This window comes from Tupaia chinensis, unplaced genomic scaffold (genome assembly GCF_000334495.1).
Source record: "Tupaia chinensis unplaced genomic scaffold, TupChi_1.0 Scaffold000026_1, whole genome shotgun sequence".
Taxonomy (NCBI): domain Eukaryota; kingdom Metazoa; phylum Chordata; class Mammalia; order Scandentia; family Tupaiidae; genus Tupaia; species Tupaia belangeri.
In genome coordinates this window covers 1,117,711-1,123,439 of record NW_006159456.1, presented here as the reverse complement: position 1 = coordinate 1,123,439, position 5,729 = coordinate 1,117,711, and the positions used below count along the sequence as shown (strand labels likewise).

General features: G+C 42.0%; 1 pseudogene; it reads left to right on the top strand.

Annotated features, from left to right (window-relative positions):
- Nucleotides 1-415: 415 nt before the first annotated feature.
- Nucleotides 416-884, top strand: LOC102502140 (vesicle transport protein SFT2A pseudogene; annotated as a pseudogene).
- The last annotated feature ends 4,845 nt before the right edge of the window (nt 885-5,729 follow it).

The window sequence follows — 5,729 nt, the reverse complement described above, 5'->3', positions numbered from 1 at the left end:
CCTTGAATCCAGTCATTGTTGCCTGGGAGTAAAACACTCCGACACTGTTGTCCGGGCACACCTCTTACCGTGGGATAATGCATCTCTAGGACAGATGGATGTGTCCCTTAGAGCACGCCCTCCGTCTTTCTCCTAGACTGAGCTCCTGGCAGGCAGGTACCACAGGCACAGTGCCAAGGACCTATGATTAGGCTATGATTAGGGGGCCACAGAAATGTCTTCATTTCATTTAAAATCAGAAGGAAGATATGAACTTCAGGTCGAAAATACTATACATTCTCTATATTATCAATATATTTGTCTCTTACCCAACATAGTTGTAAGACATGACTTTTTTTTTTTTTCGGGGGGGGGATTGTCTTAGGTACGTGCACTTGCCAGAGCGAAAAAGAGACAGTGAGGGGCCAGGAGTGGGGCCATGGAGAAGCTGTGGCTGAGTGGCCAGAAGGACGAGGAGCAGGGCCTGACCGTGCAGGTCCCAGATGCTTCATCCCTTAGTTTCAGCACCAGGTTTTTAAATGGTTTGTCATCTGCTTTGTGAGTGGCATCTTCTTTTCTATCCTTGCAACTGGATTGCTGTGGCTTCCCGAAGGTGTAAAGCTGTTTGCAGTGTTTTATACCTTTGGGAATCTTGCCGCTTTGGCCAATACATGCTTCTTCATGGGACTCATGAAGCAACTGAAGGAAAGGTTGGAAACAACAAGATTGTTTGCAATGATTATTAAGCTTCTGCACTTCGTGGGCACCCCGTGTGCCGCTCTTTGGTGGGATAAGAAAGGACTCGCCTTATTATTCTGCATATTGTAGTTCTTGTCCATGACCTGTCATCCATCCCGTACGCAAGGGACACGGTTATTAAATGCTGCTCTTCTTTTCTAAGCTGAAAATCAGAAACTCGTGGCAGAGAACTTACTTGGACGTGGCTGCTCTCTTTGTGGTGAAGGATGCTTTTCCCAGTAAAAGAGTCACTCCAAAATGGCCACAGTGACAGTCTGAGACCTTGTGTATGTACTGATAAAAACTATGCTTGACTAAACTGTTAAATGCCTGTAACTGTAAATTCATGATGTTTCATGAATATGTTTTCTCAAAGATAAGGAGATTGTAATTATTGCCAGTTGTAAATTGTTAGGCAGTTTTTTCGAAATGTGAATATTTAAGGGATAAACCTGTGTTGCAAGATATGTTCAGCTTATTTTTTAAATGTCTAAATTTTTAAGACTTTAAAAAAAAGAAACAAACTTTAATGGACCAGCAGTTAGCATAATGGCTATGTCGCTGGACTCTCATGTAGTTGGCCACGGATAGAGTCGCAGACCCGGAGGCATAAACTCACGCCAGGCATATGTGCGTGTGTGATCAAGATCCTGAGAGGAGAATGGAGGAGAAGGGATTGTGGTGTGGCCATCCCCCCGGGGGGGTGATTTCTCACTTTCTATCTCTCTGTCTCTCTCTGTTTTTCTGGCGAGCGTACACGCCCTATAGCAAAAACCTCTCAAAAAAACAAAACAAAAACAAAAACAAAAACTTTAAGTGTGATACTTTTTACTTTAAGCTAAAAATGCATATTATGCATAGTAAAAAATAATATATAAATCTTTACAGTTTTGAAATAAACCCTGTGGAAAAGCAGGAAAAAAAAAGGAAAGAAATAGAGACAGTGAGAAGGAAAGTAAGAAATCCCCCCCCCCCAGGGAAATGGCCACACCACAATCCGTTCTCCTCTATTCTCCTCCCAGGATCTTGGGTACGCATGCACAATACCTGGTGTGAGTTTCAAGCCACTAGGTCCAGGACTTGAACCACAGTTGGCCATGTGGAAATCTAGTGACATAACCACTGTGCCATCTGCTGGCCCTATAAGATATGACTTTTAATGTTTTGTGGAAGAAAGGGCTCACAAGGACAAGAGTGGTCGAGGGCTCACTGAAGATATACTGTAGCTCTGCCTCTAGGTACCAAGCTTTCTTTTAGGACCTGTGTGAAACTCTTCCTCAGGTCTCTTTGCTATTATTAGTTATTTTAAAAGTTTGCCAGAGGGTGTGTGCACTTGCCAAAGAGGAACAGAGAGAGAGAGACAGAGAGGGAAAGTGAGAAATCACCCTCCAGAGGGGATGGCCATGCCAAAATCCCCTCTTCTCCATTCTCTTCTTGGGACTTTGGGGACACATGTGCATATGCCCAGCATGATTTTCAAGTTACTGGGTTCAGGACTTGAACCACACAGTTGGTTATATGGGATCAAACCGCTTTAACTTTCACACCACCTGCAGACCCGTTTCTTCTCTCACTATGAAGCACACCAGTCAACATGGGGCTGATCTTTGTTGTCTGTGACTGGAGTTTGGGTGTGTCAGCTAGTGTGTCCACAGGCGTATGTATGAGGCTCCTTGTGATAGGTGACGGGGTTGGAGGTGGAGTGAAAGGGGAATAGGCAAGGCCTGCACCTAACTCTTCTTACAAGGTTGCATTCGTGCAGATTGCATCGCCAGAATTATTTGAGCAGGCTGTGTAACAAATATAATAAACATTACAGTGCTCTTAATGAATGTGGGAATTATTATCATTAATAAGATGACATTGTACACTAAGCCCATTAAACACATACCAGTTAAATAAAGGCTAACAATAATTGTTCAGTAAATACTTCAATGCTGAATTTTTATCTAACAGCTGCTGTTAGTTTTCTTCTAAAGAAGAAATCATCTTTGTTAAGAAAATAACTCAAAAAGCCGCTAGGGTAGAAAAGTTTAATGCGCTGAGGATAGAGAGCAAGAAGAAAGTTCCTGCATTGGTAATGGCATCACTGAGTCACTGGTCCAGTCTTGGAACCACCCTGTATCTTAGTTTTTAAATCCCCTTACTGTTTACAACATTTTTAGTTGGAGTTCTTGTCTTTGGCTTCAGAAAAGACCCCTGTCAATCTCCATTAATTATCTCCAGAATGTCCTGAGAGAGTCATGGTGATGCAACATTATCCATGGAGAGGAGATAAGATCTCTCCCACACCCCCTCTCCTTGCTCCATCCAACTGCAGATCAAGCCCTGGTCCCTTCTCCTGCCACTATCACCGTCTCTCAAGATCCAGATGTCCTTGAGACTTTTTCCCAGGATAGAAGTGGGTAGGTGTGGCACTGTCTCTATTTCCCTTCTCAAACGATCCTCTTCTTTCCCTTAGCTAATTCTCAGGGTTTGCAATTTTGTATTTATTTATTTTGTTTGTTGTCTGCTCCACTCCTCTTCCTGTAAACCCCATAACAGCAATGACTATGCATCTTTTGTTCTCCCAGGAATATCTAGTGCCCACCACACAGTGTGTGGCACATAATAGTTGCTCATTGAATATTTTCTGTAGCAAAGAGTGAAAGAAAGGAGGAAGGCATGATTCCTCCCAAGATGAGAGGACATGGGGTTCAGACAAGGTGGTCCATTACCTCAGGCCCAGTGTACTGCTTTATTATTTTTTTCTAGCACAGTATCAGTTTTCAGTTGGAGAAGGGTGAGTTCTCCAAGGAGCACCACTAGTTATTTCCTGATTGTGGAATGGGCTCACAAATTCTCCCCTCTTCTTTAAAGCAAGTCTGCTCTTTGCCAATCTCCTTTGAAACCACAAGTCTTTTCATCAGCCAACACTTGACCCATCTTAGAAACTTCTGGTCAAGCCAAGTTAATCTTTGACTAAATTGAAATAGCGCTGAGCATTCAGCCTTGAGTTGAAAAACAGCTTTGCTGAAAGAAATGGCATTTTTCAGGTAGAGTGAGAGGCGTAAACCTTAGAGCTAGTTACAGGAAGATAATTTCACAGAAAACTGTTAGCTCGGGGAGTTTAACTGCTGTTCTTGCACCAAAGAAACTCAGAGAAGAGCTCTTTGCCTCTGCTTCTTCAGACAAGTGGGAGCCAATCCTTGCTTCAGAATCCTCAGACTGATGTTTACTGTCCAAGCTTTAAGTTATCCAGTGAATCTCAAGGGTTCTGAAGGCCTTTTTTGGGATTCACAAGAACAAACAGTGTTTTAAACATATGTTCTCAAAGGTCAAGCCTTTGACCCAAATCTGAGGGTTGAAGGAATTCCTCACTCTAATAATTCTGCTAGTTTCCCAACTATACAAATCATTTCTTTCAGAATGTAAAACTTGGAATAAATAACCTTTTCTCACTTGCAGTTTTGTGGTCATTTAGAAAATACAACAGTACTCCATTTTAATTGGAACTAAGTGACAAGAGTAAGCCACTTTATGGATCTTCTAGATAATGGTATGTTTTTTTTCCAGAGAGGGAAAAAAAAACCCACTTCTCTTTCTGAGTGGTACTTTGCAGTGCAATGTTTTCAAACTTCTTCTTTGGCTACATTTAGAATTCTTTAGTAGAGGTATTTCTGGGAAATCTTTTCTTACTGATTAATGAATCATCCATTTTGAAAACCATCAGGTGATTTCAGGAACCCGGGAATGATTTCAGGAACCCTGATAGAAGGTAAACTTCCTGAATCGAGCCATACTTTACTCAACACATTCACAAACATTTTTGATGAGCACCAAATCAAGTTTCAACTGCAGGCAACAAAAAGAATGGAGCTAATTTAATCAGAAAGCTATTTTTCTATGGAGAATTAGATGCCGATAAAAATGGAAGGGCTAGAAGCCCAGGGTCATGTAGCTAGACCCTGAAGATGACACCTTAGCTGACACAGGAAAAACGAGAGTGTTTGTGACGGTGCTTGTTTGTCTACAAGAGCATTAATCTTTCCCATAACACTATGTTTTTTATAGCTCACTTGGGTGAATCTGATTGGTGGAAACTGGTCCAAGCATGTAACTTGGCTCTAAGGGGATTTAGATAGCAACTCTAATATTGTTAGCTTTCTGTCCTTCAGCATTGAGTAGTTGCGAGAAAGATTTATATGGTTCAGTAAGACAAAGTCTAGAGTATCTGGTATACATTTATACCTTGCTTGGGGTACAGAATGAATAAGAGCCAGTTCCAGTCCTCGAGGAGCCTATAGTCTAGTGACGAAGGCAGACACGTGAATGATGAAGTTCTTCAATGTGCCAGTCCAGTATTTGAAACAAGTACAAAAGGGACACTGATGAATGGCATTTTGCACTAGGTGCAGGAGAGTTTAATTCTTCAAGTGGCCTTGGACTCATCCAGTTCTTCACTTTTCACTCTCAATGTTCTCAAGCACACATGTGGAAAGTGCTGGGAATGCAACATCCTGAGAAAAGAAAGAACTGGCCGAAGGGCCTAGCCTCCATTTGATTCCCCCTAGAAACAGGATGGTTTTCAATACTTCAGCCCAGAATGTCATGTTGTCCCTGGGATCTATACCAAGTGGACTATTGTCCAGGGTCCCTCAGCTGCTGTGCAAGTGGGACATGTACAGTACAGATAAGACCCCATCTGCCCTCAAGGGACTGGTTCACCCTGACTAGGCTTCCTTTATTCCTTGCTGTCTAAGTGTAAGTAATAAACTCACTTCATGTGACCTGTTGTGTGTGCGAGTTTGCTCTCTCACTAGACTTGAGTTAATAGCATAAGTGCAGCTTAAATGCAGTGAGTTGAAGGAACTAGTACACAATGAACTTTCTTCCTACTGGGTTTTGATTATGAATTTGAAAAGGCATTCTTTGAAATGCTGAACTTTAAAAGGGAAAATATTCTACCATGCACATGAACTCTAAAATAGCAAAGGAGATAAAGGGAAGACTAGAGTGTGACTCCTTCCATT